Source organism: Adiantum capillus-veneris, chromosome 3 (assembly GCF_014529385.1).
Source record: "Adiantum capillus-veneris isolate H3 chromosome 3, ASM1452938v2, whole genome shotgun sequence".
In the NCBI taxonomy this organism is placed as follows: Eukaryota; Viridiplantae; Streptophyta; class Polypodiopsida; order Polypodiales; family Pteridaceae; genus Adiantum; species Adiantum capillus-veneris.
The window spans coordinates 64,204,242-64,223,385 of record NC_140933.1 but is presented as its reverse complement, the minus strand read 5'-3'; the positions used below and the strand labels follow the sequence as shown (position 1 = coordinate 64,223,385).

The 19,144-nt window shown below is 41.3% G+C and overlaps 2 pseudogenes; one reads left to right on the top strand and one right to left on the bottom strand.

The window, feature by feature from the left end:
• Window positions 1-10,587: 10,587 nt before the first annotated feature.
• LOC147461027 (2-C-methyl-D-erythritol 2,4-cyclodiphosphate synthase, chloroplastic pseudogene) lies at window positions 10,588-11,856 on the bottom strand (annotated as a pseudogene).
• A 1,665-nt stretch (window positions 11,857-13,521) lies between these two features.
• LOC147461026 (uncharacterized) lies at window positions 13,522-14,472 on the top strand (annotated as a pseudogene).
• Window positions 14,473-19,144: the final 4,672 nt, after the last annotated feature.

Here is a 19,144-nt window from a genome sequence, read left to right as displayed (position 1 = left end):
TATTTATTTTTTGCCAAGATGGGGGAAAATTGCAACTTTGACTTCATGGGACCAAAGCACATGATGTCCCAAGCCCACTGACCAGCTGGGATTTCAAAATGACGTGATCACACTATAATTTCAGGTTAATAACAATAGAAATGCAAAATAACAACTATTATGTTAATTGACATTCATCTTTTTTGACCTGCAAGGAGACTTGGAGACCTGCTCGAGGCCCGCCGGGTTAAGTAAATGGCCCGCCGGGTAAATCGACTTTCCCGTCGGGCCCGCCGTGGCTATATAAAGACGACGCCGGTGCTTGTCTTTTTCACGAGAGAGATACATTGAAAAGTCTACTTCACCAAACTTTCTGGCAGCTTTCCACATTCTCAAAGCAGTGTAGCAGTAATTTTTTAATCCCTTCCTTATTTTATTGATTCTTTTTTTAGTTTTTTGCGTTAAAACTTAAAGGTATAAAATTTCTTTTATCAAATCATCGTACGTGGATGCACTGGCATATGGTTGCAATTGCGGCTAGGTGTGTCATTGCAAAAGCGTACAATGATTATGTTTTATATTACTCCCAGTCATTCATGCTTCAGCACATGGTTGCAATTGCGACTAGGTGTGTTGCTGCTAGAATGACAGGAGCATCTGTTTGAAATAAGTCACCGTACGTGGATGCACTGGCACATGGTTGCAATTGCGGCTAGGTGTGTCATTGCAAAAGCGTAGGGTGACTATGTTTTATGTTGCTCCCAGTCATTCATGCTTCGGCACATGGTTGTAATTGCGACTAGGTGTGTTGCTGCTAGAATGACAGGAGCATCTGTTTGAAAGAAGTCACCGTGTGTGGATGCAGTAGCACATGGTTGCAATTGCGGCTAGGTGTGTCATTGCAAAAACGCAAGATGACTATGTTTTATGTTGCTTCCCGTCATTCATGCTTCAGCACATGGTTGCAATTGCGACTAGGTGTGTTGCTTCTAGATTGACGGTAGCATCTAATGCATGAATGTGTGCTCAAATAATTTCATAATGTTTCATATTCTTGAATCTTGAAAGAAGACATCGTGCATGGATGCACTGGCACATGGTTGCAATTGCGACTAGGTGTGTCATTGCAAAAGCGTAGGATGACTATGTTTTATGTTGCTCCCAGTCATTCATGCTTCGGCACATGGTTGCAATTGCGACTAGGTGTGTTGCTGCTAGATTGACGGTAGCATCTGTTTGAAATAAGTCACCGTGCGTGCATGCACTGGCACATGGTTGCAATTGTGGCTAGGTGTGTCATTGCAAAAGCGTAGGGTGACTATGTATTATGTTGCTCCCAGTCATTCATGCTTCGGCACATGGTTGCAATTGCGACTAGGTGTGTTGCTGCTAGAATGACAGGAGCATCTGTTTGAAAGAAGTCACCGTGCGTGGATGCACTGGCACATGGTTGCAATTGCGGCTAGGTGTTTCATTGCAAAAGCGTAGCGTGACTATGTTTTATGTTGCTCCCAGTCATTCATGCTTCGGCACATGGTTGCAATTGCAACTAGGTGTGTTGCTGCTAGAATGACAGGAGCATATGTTTGTAAGTTGTTGTACGGTGAGGCATTGGCACATGGTTGCAATTGCGATTAGGTGTGTCACTGCAAAAGCATACGAGATCTATGGTCTATACTGCACTTTTTCTTTCACGTAGAATTTAGAAAAGATCCAAATGGAGTGGCACATAGTTATATTTCACAATGTGTTGTTTGCAATAATACCATTGCAGGCAAAATGGATCCTTCTGCTACTTCAATGATAGAGTTCAAAAAGAAAATTAGACAATTGTTGATTACAATCGTCAGTGCACTAGATCCCGACGATATAGCGTAGATTGTTGCAGATGAGTCTAGATTGCAATCATTATACAGTGAGATTGCCCGCAAAATTTTGTTGTTATATCCAGACAAAACAAACGAATCAATAATCTCATTACTGAGCAGTTGGGTGGGCAATTTGCCCAAGGTGGCCTCATATTTGAAAGAGGAATTCCCTTAAGAAGTAGACAAGGGTAAGCTAGAGCATTGGAACGCGAGATGGAGAGCTGAGAAGGAGAGGTCAAGGCGAGCATCCCACATAGACACACAGTTTGGCCTAAGCAAGAAAATGCGAATGGCTATCACCAAAGTTATGGGGAGCAGCCAAGTTGGAGAACCGTTTATTGAGGAGGCTGCCATTGAGGGAACATCGGGTTCTACTGCTTCTGCCAGTCACCTGGAGAGCAGTATATACAATTCTGAATGTAGTATGACTTTGGGCATTCCAAATAAGTCCATTAAGAAGATCAAGAAACTTGGGTTAGGGGCTTATGGCACAGGGTGGCAAGTTCAAATCAAAGGGATCAGTTTCCTTCCTGCAACGAATACTTATTGTCCGAAGGAGTTCAAAGGATAGGCCAAGCATCAGTGGAAAAGATTTGCATCAGAAAGTGGAGTAGATCTCAACCATAGAGGGATTGTGAGGAGTATTGCCCACTCTGTAACGTTTCCAGGGTTTCTGTTTTCCCCTACTTCAATGGGGGAACTTTAGGTGATCTTATGGAGACAGTGCCCCTTCCACATGGCTCTGTCACGACGCTTATGAAGCTTTAATAGTGATTTGTGGCCTTGTAAAGGTTTTTAAGGTCTTCGTTTATTATTAAGCAAATGTCTAAAATTTAAACTAAATATAAAAAAAAACTTTTAAGATAAACAGTTTCTGAACTTAACCAGAAGTCACTCAATGGATTCGATAATCTATTAATTAAACCACAGTCGCTTGCTGCGCGATGGGTCAAAGTTGGTTCAATTTCCAAATTCTCTTCAATCTCTTCTAAAGTACATGTAGTTTCTACTTCATGAGATTCCCCTTGCAGCTCACTGTCTTCGTCCACCTCATCATTGGTTACGTCATAAGTCCAGCGCGGCATCTCCTCTTTTTAGTTCTCAGCTTTCACTCTTGCCAATAGCCGATGGTTGCAGTACATATACACCAATTTTTCAGCTCTTGAATTTAGAAGGCGGTTTCTGATGGTGGAATTACATATTTATATGTACTCCAGTTTCTCTCAGAACTTGAATTGGATGCACATTGGGCTAGGATTCTAATAGCTAGGCGTTTAAGGGTGGGTGCAGTACCACCATGCATTCATCATCCACCACTTCCACGCTGGTTGCTCCGTGGCAAGTTTCTGCACAAATTCCGTACCAAACTTACCCTCTTTGAGTTTAAACTTCATAAGATCAATAACAGCTGATGCATGCTCATCAGGATCATCATAAAACCTGCCTATCACATCATAAAAGTCTTCCAGCACCTCCTCATCAAGTTTGTCTATTTCCATTGCCCAATACTCTGGATCCAATAAGAAAGCTACGCTGTGTAGTGGACTATGTGCTCCAACCCATCGACCATGCACAGACTTTCTCAAAATTTCTCTCCTCTTTTGAGTGAATGGTGTCTTCCAAGGCTTCACAATTGGCTCCTGGGGCTCCTCTGGATTTGCAAGGCTTTCTTGAACAGTCCACTAAGCCATCCACACCTTACCTATGTTAAGCAAGGCAGATTCCAGTTGGCGTAATGCGAGCATAATTGGCATCATGACATTGTGCACATCCACCACATCATCGCAGAAGTGGCGATCAGCTAGTAGATCTCTTATCACCCCTATTTTGCTTTTTATCTTCTCTCTTTGACCAGCCTCCCATTCTGAAAAAGTGGCACAAACAAATGTCTCCATCACAGCATTCTTATTTTTTATTAGTGATTCTACCGTATAGTAGTTGGTGCAAAATCTAGTTTCGCACGGTAGTTTTAACATAGTAGACATCCTCTGACGGTACATGTCAAGAACCCTCGCCCTAACAAATCGTTGCATTATCACATATCATAATTGAAGCTGAAGTGAAGACAATTCACAATTCACTAATAAATTCTTGAAAGACAATGAGTAAATGTTTTCAAATGTTACAAAAACTATCCAAGTGATAGTGAAATATTTGTGAGAATATCTTCATTCTCCTGTTCACGCTAACCTTTAAGCTTATTATAGTCTTCAGAAATTTTGAACATTGCATATAGCTTTTTGGATATCTCAAACTCACATATAGCACAATGAAAGTTATTCATCATGCTTTGCATCAAGCATGATATATGATACATATGTCCGCATGGCAAGCTGAAGTGACCACACCACTCATGAAAGAATGATCTACATATGAGGAAAGGACCACCGTGCTCACCAAAAGCTGGAGGGGCCTCAATAGATGTTGGGTGCTCAATCAATGTGGCAGCATTTTGTTTTTTTATAGTTACCCTAACTCTTTTACGTGGCGAGATAGCACCTTCACCTCCCTTTGCAAGTCTCTATTTAGGGTTTCTTCTGCATGAGAGCCTTGTGTAGCTTGTGATGCTTGCGTGAGTTGAGTTTGAAGATCCTCCTTAACTTGGTGCACTTCCATTGATGCACCTTCTAGTGCCAATGACATCTCTTGCCGTGTGACGGTGATTGCAGTACTACGAATGTCCTCAACCGTCATGTGAGGTGTCCTTGAGCTAAAGTCCACTGCTTCACCCAAGACATAATGCATGTATAACATCTTGGCAAACCACAATGGACAATCCATATGATGCATAGGATGACCCATAACATCGAGATATATGTTCTCTCCATTGTCTCGTATGTCTGCATTAATGCATTGTGATAGCTTGAGTCGGCCTCTCTTGATGTTGTCATCTACAACTCCTGGCCATATGGATTTGACCATTTCTCGGTCAATCCTAGTGTTCACCTCTTTCCATTGTGTACCCACTGGGAGCAACGAGCAGCAATTCGAGCGGTGTCGTTCACTCCACCGCCTTGACACATGGATCTAAGACGCTCAAAAGCGCGCTTAGCCCTTTGATTATCATTATCCATATCCTGATTAAACACTATACTTCAGTTACGGCATACAAACTTAATGATAATCAATTGCTATAAGAGTAACCACCATTTTACGACAATCAATTGCTATAATTTTAACCACCATTTTACGACAATCAATTGATATTAGAATAACCACCATCTTACGACAATCAATTGATATAAGAGTAACCACCATTTTTTAAATCAATGAATGACAATCAGTGACTCCACGTGGCTTATTGCTTGAAACTTAAGAGAAAAAACAAAACTCATAGAAAATTTGTTGTCTATTGAAATATAACAAAGTGTTTTATTTACTCATACATCATCCATGGCGCATAAAACCCAATTTTTAAAAGTGCTTTTATAAGTCACAAGTCTCAGAAAACCCTGCTTCATAAAGTACATCATATATCCATCAAAAAAAGGCTACACTCATTTCAGAGGGAGGGCATAAGCATCGTTCTGGCTGGGCTTCAAATCTTTCTAATTCTTCGCCCAAAAGTGCCAAGGTCTTTCTGTCTGTGGATTTCTTCCTCACCCAACCTTCCACAACAATCCTAGATATGGCTTGTACCTCCACTGAAACCTTATGTTTGAACCAATCTGTGCTGTAGTAGTCAGAGAACTCTCCACAAAACTTTAAAAATTGCCATATCACCCATCCTATGGCGTACACATCTGTGGCCTTGGTCCATGGGCATAAATTCTTGCCATCTAGTAACTCAGGAGCTCACCAGGGATGAAGCTTTTGCCAGTTTTCATCGGTATTGTTGGTCTTTTGTGTCTCTAAGCCAACACGCAGAGCCAATTCAAAACAAACTTGACTATTAAGCGAGCATTGTCTACTATCCATTTGAACCACTCTGTGTCCTCCCTCTTGTACCAATCTTGCAATACCAAGTTCAAGCTGTGCATACTGCAACCAGCACTATATAGGTGAGAGAAGCGACATTCAAGTATTCTACCTGCAGCCCTGCAATTTTTGGCATTGTCCATGATTACTTGGACAACATTTTCTTTTCCAAGTTCCTCAACTGTGTCGCCAATGATGTCAGCTATAAAACTGCCAGACTTTATTTGACTAGAGCTATCCACAGCTTTGATAAAACATTCACCACGAGGACATACAAGCATGATGTTGATCAATGGCCGCCTTTGAACGTTGGACCAACCATCACTAACTATGGTGTATCCAGATTGTTCTGTTGCATTTAATATTACCCTTTGAATATCCTGTTGTGTGCTTGTGTAACATTTATCCAACAGTTGGTTTCTCATATGGTGATATGTTGGAGGGGTAAATCCAGCACCATACTCCCCAATGCGTTTCCAAGCTGACTTCCATGCATCACGGGTGACAATGGCCAATGATCCCCCAGTGAAATAGATGGCTTTAGCTAGTGCAAGTTGTGCTTCTTCTAAGGCAAGTGTTTTGAAGCTCGTCTGTAAGCTAACCTGTCTACTTTTTGACGATCCTACGTGAAAGTCAGGAGATCCATGGTTTGGAGGTGTACTTCCATCGATATGAGAAGTTGGTACGCTACTTTGAGTGCTTCCATTGGTGGGCGTTACACCCAATGATCCCTCATACTGGTTTGATCTTTTCGACACGGGGGTGTGATGGTCGAAAGTAGAGAGCTTTGATCTTTTTCTCGTGGAAATTAGCTTACCAATTAAATCTTTTAAGCGCATAGCTGCTTCTACTGCACCTAAGCCCTTGCACTTTCCTCCTTGGATTCTGGTATTGCCACCTAGCAAATGATCCCTTATTCTTGGTGCTCCTCCAGATTTCTCTTCGCCACAAAAGTTACATTTCCAATCTTGATAATTATTTAAATTTGTGGCAAAATTCCACTCGGGTCCTGGACTTTTTCCACCTGCCTTTCGCTTGCCTTGCGAAGTGGTGCCCTGCGAAGCAGGACCTGGCATCGAGGTAGGAGGTCTCCTCAAGGAAGCCAGGCTTGAGACACCAACATCACCGCTCACATTCCCGGTGGAAGACATACTTATTGGATGCCTGCAATACCAATAAACATAGCTCAGTATGCTATCTCTTCTTTCAAGTATTATTCAAACCAAACATTAGTGTTATAATCAATATCACACACAAGCGTAGGTGAAGCCTGAAGGTAATAAACCTCAATGTACTCAAACATGAGCAAGCAAATACAACGGTGAATCAAATATGTGATCAGTCTATACCAAAAGTAGAGATATCGACCCAAAGATTCACCTTCCTACCCCTTTCATGAATCAGTCCAGTCCAAAAAAGAACTAATGACCCATGATTGGAGCTCTAATCGGAATAGCAAGCAAATACAACTGTGAATCAAACATGTGATCAACCCATCCCAAAAGTAGAGATATCGACCCAAAGATTCACCTTTCTATCTCTTTTCAAGAATCAGTTCAGTCCAAAAAAGAACTAATGACCCATGATAGAAGTTCTAATCAATATAGCAATCAATTTAGCAAATATAATGGTGAACCAAACATGAGATTAGTCCATCCCAAATGTAGAGCTACCGACCCAAAGATTCACCTTTCTACCTCCTTTCAAGAATCAGTTCAGTCCAAAAAAGAACTAATGATCCATGATTAGAGTTTCATTAAGTTTTAATTTTTTTTAAAGACTATTCAAGAGGAAGCGGTGATGTGATGTGATGTCTACTACAGGGTTATATAGAGCCGCCAAATATGGAAGGGGAACATGACGAGGCCAGCGGGATTCTTGCTTTGCCTGCAGGGCCTGCCGGGGTTTGTAAAGTGCCTGTCGGGCCTGCCGGGGTTTATTGGTTGCCCCGCCGGTTCTACATTTTCTACCAGTCTTCGTAAGTCATGACATTAGATATGTTATTAACATGAAAAAAATAGTGATAATAACAACAATAATTAACATTTAACAAAATGCGTCATCGCGTAATTCAAATCCCTGCCACTGACCAAGTTTGAACAAATTTGGAGCCCAAAATCTCAAAATCCCCTTATATCTACTGTTTCAAAGACGGAAAGCCTAAATCTGGCACCATTTTCACCATGTGCACTCAAATGAGCCCACACTTCACTCAGAGTATCTAATTGATATATATTTCAAGCCTATGATGCCAAAATTGTAAAAAATTGGGAAAATTCATCAGCTGTAAATAATTGAGATTATTTACTTTTGCTACAAATTTTTACTTGTACTTTATGATTTTGATCTTTACATGTTTTTATGCATCTATGCATGTTCAAAAATTAATTTGAAGCAAATTGGACTCATTTGTCAGCAATTCAGACGAAAGGACATTTTAGAGCGGAAATTGCAAAAATTTTATAACTTTGGCACTCTATTCACTTCACATGAGCAATGCAAGTTGCGGAGAAGGCCAAGAAGAGAGTCTCTCAAAAAGAAAAGCTGCAAGAGCTGCCACCCTACCAGCTGGACCCCAGTTCAATAAAGACAGCCAAAGCAACATATCTGTCCAGAGAATAGCTTGAGAAGAACAATACAACGATTTCCACATGCACGCTTAAAAGTGAAGAAGGACACTAGGTACAGATGTAACTACTGCCGAAAGAGATCTATGATATTGCGGCAAAGCCAGACACAAAGAAGGCCAACAGAAGGTTCTACCTAAGAGAATTCTATGACCAAGAACCATGTGGTGTAGACTTCCAGAAAGCCTATGAGCTCTTTTCTACAATTAAGGAAGATGGAACATCCCAAATTACTGACCAACAAGGGCAGAAGGTTCAAGTGGTGATCACGAAATAAATTATGGCAGAGGCTTTGAAGTCTTTGAGGGTGAGGCTTTACAGCTCTAGGATACACAGGGTGAATTTTGCAAAGAACCTATACATGCAGTACAGGAGGAAACGAGACCAGGGAATCAAAACAATGAAGTGGTTGAAGCTCAAGAAGAAATTGTGCAGGTGAATGAGTGCAGCCATATTCAAGTAGACATGCAGGAAAATTTGGTTACAACTAATACTTTTGCTATTGACTTAGAATTAGAGCAAACTTTTCCTGTATAGAGTCTACCATAGAGTTGATTGAAGATACTGGTACAGATTTTGCCAAAGAGTTGATTAATGATACATATGTTATAGGTCAAAGCAAGAATGTTGTTAAGAGAAGCAGGACCATGGATTTTGGTATACAAGATTTACCGAATTTGGATGTACCAGATTTTGAGGACTTGGTTAAGCAAGAAGATGTGCTTGAAGACCTGAAAAATGTTGATTCAGAGGGGGTGCAAACTCCTTCATTGACAAGCTTTTGTGAAGCCAAGCTACCAAAGTGGGAAATTGATCTTCAATGTGATGATGATGATTCAGAGGGGGTGCAGACTCCTTCTTTGACAAGTTTCTGTGATCTAAGCTATCAATCTGGTAGATTGATCCTGAATTTGCTAGTGATTTAGAGTAGGAGGAAACTTCTTCTCTATCAAGAACTTGTGACACAGGGCTCACACTATGGCAGAATGATCATGAACTTGATGATGCTGATTCAGAGGGGGTGCATAGTGAAGTGAAATCTCTTGATGTTGAATATGATTGGTTTCATTGTGCCGATGATACAGACAGGGCAGTAGATGAAATTTTCAATGTGCATGCTGAACTTTGTGCTAAAGAAGAGCAAAGATATTTGGATGAGGGTGAAAGACTTGAAGAGCAGTTTACAACATATATATTTAGTATGCATATCGCATCTTACCCAAAATACAGTCTTCAAACATGTTTGATAGGTGCTTCAAGAGGCAACAAAGAAGAAACCATATCATATTTCTGCAAACGCAGCAAACTGGAAAAATTCAGATGCCCAAAACATGTATGCCAAAATCTGAAATAGCCTTAGAATCCACAACTGCATTTGCAAAATTCTGCCCACGATATGCTATACCAGATGCAACAATTTCATCACCAAACTGAGATCATGTACTGTACAATTGTCATCCACAAACTTGAGTTCTACCAAACATCGAGTGAACTTATCCGAGCAAGCTCAAAACTGAGCAAAGCTATTAAATGATTTGACAGAGAGAGAGAGAGAGAGGAGGAGAGAGAGAGATTTCTTTGAAACCAAATAGTAAATTTCAACACCATTGCTAGCAAAAACATAGTTTTTGGAAACTTAGAAATACTTAATGTGGAATGTTCTAGAAGTTTATGGACCATGTTTTGAAGTTAGGTCACCATTATACAAATCTAGTGATCGACTTTACTATTAGTATGAGTACCAGCAAGTGCAAGGCATCTTCACAAGTGTGCTATGTGTGAAAGAAGACGCAAATTTACTAACACATATATCATGTGACTATGCATTAAATCTCTCTGAGTTCTTTCTCGTAAGGCACGTCTCTCTCAGGCTCTCCCCTTCCTTACCTTCCCTTTAGAGAAGTATCTCCCCTTCCCTTACCTTCCCTTTAGAGAAGCACTTCAAGACTTGTTGATAGAAATGTGAAGTATCTTGTGGAATGTTCCTATGACGTTAAAACGTCTCTTCCTCTTCCTCTTTTACCCCCCCCTCTCTCTCTCTCTCTCTCTCTCTCTCTCTCTCTCTCTCTCTCTCTCTCTCTCTCTCTCTCTCTCTCTCTCTCTCTCTCTCTCTGAATCATTGCTTAATCAATAATTAATTGGTAAAAACACCAGTAGCAATTAAAGCCTAAAAATCTTTACTTTATATTGTTTTCTTATTTCTTCATCAATAACATAACAGTGTGGGCAACAATGCTACGATTCTCTCCCAGGCTATCGACCTTTTCATGGGTTTTGACTTTAACATCAACTACTAAAGGATCTATGCTAAGAAGCTCATAGAGGTTCTACTTTATGGCCTACTTATGGGGACTCCACTTTGGCCTTCGTAATAAGCGGGTGACATCTAAATTGCCCATAGTATATCTCGCTTCATGCATCAAATATTGAACAACTTCTTTCACAAAAATTGAAGATGCGGTTCCTTTCCATTTTGAATCATTGTTTGGAAAAATCTGGCAGATGTCAAAAGGACATAGCATCTACCACACAATGGACAAGCACATCAATGTTGAAATATGCTTCACATCATGGTGTCGCCAATTATAAGAGATCAGTGTTTGGAAAAATCTGGCAGATGTTAGAAGGACATAACATCTACCACACAATGACAAGCACATCACTATTGAAATATGCTTCACATCCTGGTGTCGCCAATTATAAGAGGCAAATTTGGCTCCAATTTGTGAAGATCAAAACCAGATCCTACTCTTAAAGGTAGTACAAGAGGCTTATCCACATCTGGAATGACAGTTTCAACAAGATGGACTTTCCATACTATTTTTTTTGCAGCAAAATTTAGTCGGTTTTGAGCTTGTGTCTGCTCAAGATGAGGTGGTAAGAAAATCTTGCTACCTGGACGATCATGTCCACCCACTAGGAAGAATGCTACTAAGTGAGAGAAGATGCTTAGATCTCTCTCTCTCTCTCTCTCTCTCTCTCTCTCTCTCTCTCTCTCTCTCTCTCTCTCTCTCTCTCTCTCTCTCTCTCTCTCTCAAAACCGAGAAACAATATCACTATCATCGAGACAATAAGCTATCTATTTTCAACAGATCACTGTTTGGGAAAAGTGTGCCTCAACTTGTCCTTGCGCCGGTTGAAAAATCAAAATAACTGGTTGATGGGAGAGGAAAGGAAAAAGTCCGCTTGAAAAATTTAAGAAATTAAAGAGTAAATTATCAGCTATTTAAAAAATATATATTTGAATCTATCCTGAAGGGAATTTTGCATGTTTGTGAATTTGTTTTTTCCTTGACACTCATTAGGTCTACAGAAAAATGTCGAGCATGGCCAAAATGTCGAACCTCGAGAATCTCCATGAAAATTTGCAAGTATTCAAAAAAGTCCTTGCACTGCAAGAGGCCACATGTGACTACTTCGATGTGTGCCCTCATATCTCTTCGCCTTCTAGTCTCAGCTGCCATGTTTGTTTTTTCTTCCACTTAGCTCTCATGATAACGAAGCCAAAGGGTGAACACCAACACACATATTATGGAGGAACCTCTCTCTCTCTCTCTCTCTCTCTCTCTCTCTCTCTCTCTCTCTCTCTCTCTCTCTCTCTGAGATTTTATAGTCCTTCGTCCTCAATGCCGGTCTTGAACCACGGTGGTGGGAAGGCAATAATCCGAGAGCTATGTGTCTAACCGTTAGGACGAGCTTGTTCACTTGGCTGCACCAAATCTAAAGATTTATCTTCCCTACCGGCCTTTGAAATTGCATTGCCGCCTTGTGAGTGGCAACCACCATCGATGGAGCTTGGTTGCAAGCCCCTTCGTGCCCACTATCTAGCCGACACGCTTCTCTTGTATTGTCGTTGTCGTCATGCAGTACCCCATGTCCTACTACCTCCTCTTTTATTTCACATTACTTGCGTATACCCCATGCCAATAGAGCGAATGATGGACACTGAAAAGGAAAAGATTGCATAACGTTAGTGGCTCTCACAGTACGTAGAGAGAAGTATGCAGGACATCGTCTGACGAGAAAAAGAGGGCCATGGGCTTTTCATGGCATTTAGCTTTTTCTCTTTCCAGTGCGACGAAAATTACTCACGTTGGAACTGCCGTCTCTTACATACATACTGGCAGGATTCCACTTTGATTGCCCGGAATCTGATAGATTTCCTTGCTGCCTTGCTAGACTGCTGGAGGCGCAAAATTACAAGTTTTTACAGGTTTTGAACTCTCCCAAACCGTTTCAAAGCGTTAAATCAATCATGCACGCAAGCGACTCGTCCTCTGAAAGTGTACTTAAACTTTTTTTTTAAATTGTGTTTTCCCCAGCTTCATGCGACAGTGCATGAGGCTCCGTGCTCTGCCCTGGCCTACTGGCTCCTGCGCATCGTTGCACTACTGCGTGCCGCCTTCCTCTCCATGCTCTTCCTCTCATCGCCCGCCATGCTTTAGTTTTGATCCTCTTAAATAAAGGCATCTTTATCTATTCTGGCCTCCTACCATTTTTCCGAAATCGGTGAGACCTACCTCTTTCTCTATAAAACAAAACTCTCTGAAAGAGCGCGCGCCGGCGCTCTTTCAGAGAGTTTTTTTATAGAGAAAGTTCTACTGTACGAGCTGGAGCCTGGACCCTGTGTAAGAGTTGGGGCGTCGGCTTGAAAGAGGGGGCGCACCGCGCCGGCCTCGGGAGTCTGTGCAAGGCTGCTACTGGCCTGGAGCAAAACAGAGGAAAGAAAGAGAGCGTTGTAGTTTGGAGGGCACCATATGATCGGTAATGGGGCATCAATGCAGGGAGTTTTAGAAAGGATTCTCTTTTTTCGGAGACTCTGTCTTGAAGGCTTTGTGTCTCTGACGCACAAGGGGGCTGCTCTAGTGCGGCGGGCCCTGGATTGGCGGAGGGAGTTGCAGAATTGGCAAAGTACTGTGTTCCTCTTCCCAATTGGGGACTAATTCGGTTTCCGCACTAGCAAAATGGGCTTCCCTCTGTTCGATCGAAGGTGTTATTAGTGTGCGAGGTATGTGAGAGGCATTCTCCCTCTTGAAGAGAGGTGGGGGATGTGAGCGATTCTCTCTTCAAGCTGGGAGAAGCTAGCAGAGATAGGGGAAAGAGTAGAGCTGGGGAGAGGGGAGCCCTTAATGATGAGCTGCTTCCGGGAGGAGCCCAACTGCTTGCACGTTGCAGAGAGGACCGTTTGTAGCCTTGCTGGTGAGGGCTTCCACCTGTGCGCATGCGCAGCTCCATCTTTAGTCTGCGATACCACAACTCTGCGTCATTGCCTGCATCTTGAATCGTAATTTGCCCATGATTCATACTCCCTCTCTCTCTCTCTCTCTCTCCGGCTAGATCTTTAAGGTCGCTTGGGATAGTTTCCTACGACGTTAAAACTCTCTTCTTCTTCTTCTTCTTCTTCTCCTGATCGCTTGCTTCTCTAATACACACAGGTAATCATGCATTTTTGCGCATTGTGCAGGTTATACTCTAGAGGGTGGCCGTATGCTACAAAGAATTGGGGTTGCCAAGGTGACCAGTAGGCGGGGTCTGCAGTCAGGAGGGATTGCTCACTCGCACATCAAATCTGTTTTCAATACAGACCTGCGTAGCATGCACTTGGAAGGATGTGCATAAAATTTGCCTGCTATGATTGCATAAAATCTTGTGTGTGGACTTGGCAGCCATGGATCCCCTCACTACCTCGCATTCAGTTCACTCAAGGTTGCATTCGCTAGCTCAACGGCTCATGCATGGAGGGGAGTAGCAACTAGCTCGTATCTATCAGCAAGACGGAGTGAAGAGCAAGTGTCTCTATTCTATGCTCACTCTATCTCTCACTTGCTTTGTCATTAGTTCTTGGTTACTCAGTTGAGGTAGCTAGGATCGTTATCAAACTTCATGCAATGTCAGATCAGCTTCTCGTCCTACTAGCCACTAGCCTACCATGTCCGCTTTTGTTGAGCCAGCTCCAACATGCAGCCCTAATGAGCCCCTTCATGCCGGATCTGCTTTGCCCAAACCTTAGCACCATCTTGAGCATGCCACATGAGCCTCTTCAACATTCATTGTCGTCTCCTTTCGCCAACCCGTCATAGATGTCAAGGGTCATGGGCTATTGATAAGTCCGCTTCACTCAAGAAAGTTTCAACAATTTGAAGGACTTGGCTTTGCAAAGACACGAGCTTGCAATTAATATTTGAAACACTTTAAGGAAAGCTAGCTCATAGGCCACTAGTGCTCCTTGTAAGTCTATAACCATTTTTGTGGTCTAAAATGGGTACCCAAATGAGCTAGTAGGGAATTCTCTCTTTCTCTCTCTCTCTCTCTCTCTCTCTCTCTCTCTCTCTCTCTCTCGTTCGCGAGATGGCTTGGTTATCATGAGGGTATTTGTCACACTCTCATGATAACCAAGCCATCTCGCGAACAAGAGAGTGTGACAAATACCCTCATGATAACCAAACCAAGAGAGAGAGAGAGAGAGAGAGAGAGAGAGAAGGTTAAGCCATCTCGCGAACAAGAGAGTGTGACAAATACCCTCATGATAACCAAACCAAGAGAGAGAGAGAGAGAGAGAGAGAGAGAGAGAGAGAGAATTCCCTACTAGCTCATTTGGTCACACAACAAATACCCTCATGATAACCAAGCCATCTCGCGAACAAGAGAGTGTGACAAATACCCTCATGATAACCAAGCCATCTCGCGAACGAGAGAGAGAGAGAGAGGATCTGACTCAACTGTCTGAAATAGTCCATGCCGGCACGAACTCTTTGGTTTTTTTATAAGGGTTTTGTTTATAGTTGGTGAAATGACGGTTGAGCTTGAGGACCCTCTTGCCTCAGCTAGTGTTTCTCCAAATGGTTTCTAGACTTTCCTTGCCGAACCCCTTCAAAACCAAATCTGTTAATGAATATTAGGGGAATTTTGAGGTCATTTTTGTGCCTTTTAGCATGTAGAGAGAGAGTGGTCTCAATCAATGGTTGAAGAGCTTCCGTTACGGAACCTCTATTTTTGAAAACTCACAAAAAAAGCAAATATTCTATCTTTACCGCAACTTTGAGCTGGTAAATAGCAATGGAAACAAGTAAAAGTGCAAAGGCATTCAATAGCTGTCGCTTTCAGAAAGACGTACTTCTCATATTATATTGTTTTCATTTTGCACGTCGTCATCATAAAACAACGTTTGGATTCTATCTCATGATCTTTTCCAGATTTGAACCGTTTTTTGCACATTCTGCTTATTCTTCTCTTGAACTCAGAGTAGACTTCTCTGCTCATTTATTTTTTCACCATGGAATCTTCATCACGATCAAAACGACCAAGAACTTCCATTGAAGCCATTGTCACTTACAACACGACTGATCAAAATGGAGAATGGATTCCAATAACTATACACAAAGGAACGTGGATACTGATGCAACAGAACAAGAGAATAAAGTCTTCCACCAAAAACTCTTTCTTGGCGGGATGGAAGGGCATTGTTAAAGATTTCAGCTTTGGCGACAACAAAAAATCAATCAAAGAGGTGCTGGTGCAGCATGTGTACATGCATAAAGATCTGCATATTAACTCAGAGAGTTCTGCTTTGCCATTACATAGACCAAACTGTAAGTCTCTTAACTTAAATTCTTATTTGTAATGCATGTTGTATAAGGTTATTTGTTGTACAGATTTGTATCCTTCAAACATTATGGAATGGCAGCCAGTAGAATGTGTTATAAATATTCTGGATGTGTGTCATGGATCAATTGGTGAAGAAATATACAAGGGAAGGACTAAGGGTTCATTGGCAGAGAATGGAATATTCTTCTTTGACCATTATTATGTTCCACCTAGAAGGACTGGAGAACTTGGAGCCACAACTAAGCTAGACTTGCCTGATTTCAAAAGTGGAGAATGGTCACTCCCTAGCTCAAATACAAGTGAGGGCTACAGGTGCAAACTGTTTTGTGAGATTCAAAAGTGTTTGAAAGCAAACATAGCAAGCAAACAGAGTAGAATTTCTATATTCATGCCCATTACAGTTTTTGTAGACTTCTTCTCTAATGCTGAAGTCAGAAAATCTAGAACAATGTTTTCAGTGAAGACTTTAGACTCAGCAAATGTACTTGAATTTGTGGATGAGGGTTGGAACACCAAAACAGTGAATGGAATCACTTGTAATGTGCAAGCTGGCTCAATTGCTTGCAAATACATGATAGGGACACAAAACTTCATTATGTCATTTTATTACAGAAGATGGCACTATGTTGGTGGTCAGCTAACTCCACTTGATCAAGACATGGAGGACTTCATTGACAGCCCAATAGAAGACATTGATATATGGGTAAACAATGAGCATCTGTCAATTGTAAAGATAAGAGGCATGTGTAGCTTACATCAATTGAGATTGGACCTGCAAAATGATGAAATTGAACTGCCCACAACATTCTGCTTTCAAATAAATGGTGGAAAGGTAACTGTTATCACTAAAAGTCTCTTGTTCTCTTATTGGTTCTTTATTTAACTTGGGCTGTTTTTGTAGGTATCAAAAAGGAATGAAAAGAGGCTACATTGCAAGGACATCTTGGATGGCATTGTACATTTGGTGCCTTGAACATCCTTTAAGGCAATTTTGTAACCCATGACCTGCAAGGATCTTGTTTTGTATCACATGACCTGCAAGGATCTTATTGAAATAAAGATCTAAAAGGATCTTTATTTTGTTATTGAAATGCAACTTTTCCAAACATCAATGATTTGATTTTGTAACAGAGTCTTAAAACAAGGTGATCAAAATGTATTCAATTTCAAATATTTGCAATTACATAGACAATTGGATACAAGTGGGCTATAGAATAGACAATTGGATACAAGTGGGAAGCTTGATACAAGTGGGCTGCAAAAAGCTTGATACAAGCTTGATACAAGCTTGATACAAAGGGCTATAGAATAGACAATTGGATACAAGTGGGAAGCTTGATACAAGTGGGCTACAAAAAGCTAGAATAGTTTTCTGCCAGGAGTTTTCCTGTCCCTAGGGGTTGGTGCTTTTGCAGTGGGCTCTTTTGTCCTGGGAGATTTTCTTGTGGGCTCTTTGGCAGTAGGGCTTGAGGGTTGCTTCCTCTTTCTCTTATCATCCATCTCTTCACTTGCCTTTTCCTGCTCACCACTCTCTTCTCCCTCTTCACTTCCCTTTTCCTCTTCTAGTTTTGCTTTCCCCTTTGCCTTTTCTAGCTTTGCTTTCCCCTTTGCCTCTTCTAGTTTTGCTTTCCCCTTTGCCTTTTCTAGTTTTGCTTTCCCCTTTGCCTTTTCTAGCTCTTCAACATCATCATCTTTAAATACCTCTTGCAGTCGTCCATTTGCTTCAATCATATACTTGATAATCTTTGCTCTTGTCAACCATACATGGTTCTCACTATAGCACTCTCTGTTGATCTATACAAGGCAATAGAAAGAAAGTTTTAGGAACAATAAAATGAGAAAAAATACAGCTAGCAAATATGAAATATGCTATACTTCTATATTCTGATTGTCATTGCAGTATATGAAGTCCAAGAGGAGCTTGGCATTTGTCACTACCCTCCATCCACATGAATGGCTTTCAGGCTGGATTGGAACCTGCAACTCATTACATGTATTTATGGGAAAAAATATTTGAGGATAATCCATTGAAGTGAACAAAGCATAAAGAATTCCAACCTTCACAACTGAAAATTGGATTTCAGTCAGCATCTTTGGCATGGGTGGACAATTCTCCAGTGTCTCTATAAATCTTGTAGCAACACTGTCCAAAATTCTTTATTAAAAGTATGTGCTTGAGGTTCTGCTTGTGGTTTACAAAATGTGTCTGCTACTATACTTACAATTTTGCTTGACCATGTACTCCAGCAAGAGAATTGACAAAGTAGCATTTTCTTTTCACAATATCAATTGCAATTAAACTCCAATGTGAGCTATAAAAACAAGCCTCAGTTAGCCTTCTAACATGAATTAGTAAATTCTCTTCACAAGGTGTAGGTAGGAAACTTACCTCTCATGATAGGGAATCAAGAAAATTTCACAGATTTCCAAGTCCACATGAATCAACCACTTTGTGAGCTCTCTAATATTTGTCTCTGTCCTGAGAAAGTGGGAGATAGAAGGGTCTAAAAATTCCACCTTTTTTTGAAGGTCTGGCTCATATGTATGCATCATTAACCTGGTACAAGATATTGTTATATAAAGAGTTCTTGCTATAAACAAAAATACATAGGAAAACAAAAGCAACCTGAGGCATGTGATAAGGAGTGGAGAATTGATCTCCTTGGTCCAGTCCTTGAGAATTTGCAAGGTCTCAGAGTCAAGTGAATTGTAATCCTCCCTAGGATCCTCCTCACTGAATAGAGCGACAACAAAACCAGTAGGATTGACACTCCTCAAGAGGGGCACTAGTTGAGGTTCCAACAGGTCAAGCTCCTTTCTCTCTGCAATTTCCTTGTCTTCCTTTGTTCTCTTTTTCCTTTCCTTTTCCTCTTCTTCAGTAATATCAACTACTCCTACTTCAGGCTCCTTGGGCTTCCTCCATGGAGGAATGTTGAGAATATTAAAGGCCTTAATATCATGCATAGGGACAGGCTCCAACATTCTTGAAAACCTGTATCTCAGCCTCCTGAGGGTGATCATGTCTTTGTCCATCAAAGTAACCCTATGGGCATGAGCTGCACAGATATAGGCATCTTGGAAAAGCTCAATCATAAAGTCCTCAGAAGCCTCTTGGATACATGCTAATGCAGTTCTAGTCCACCTCAT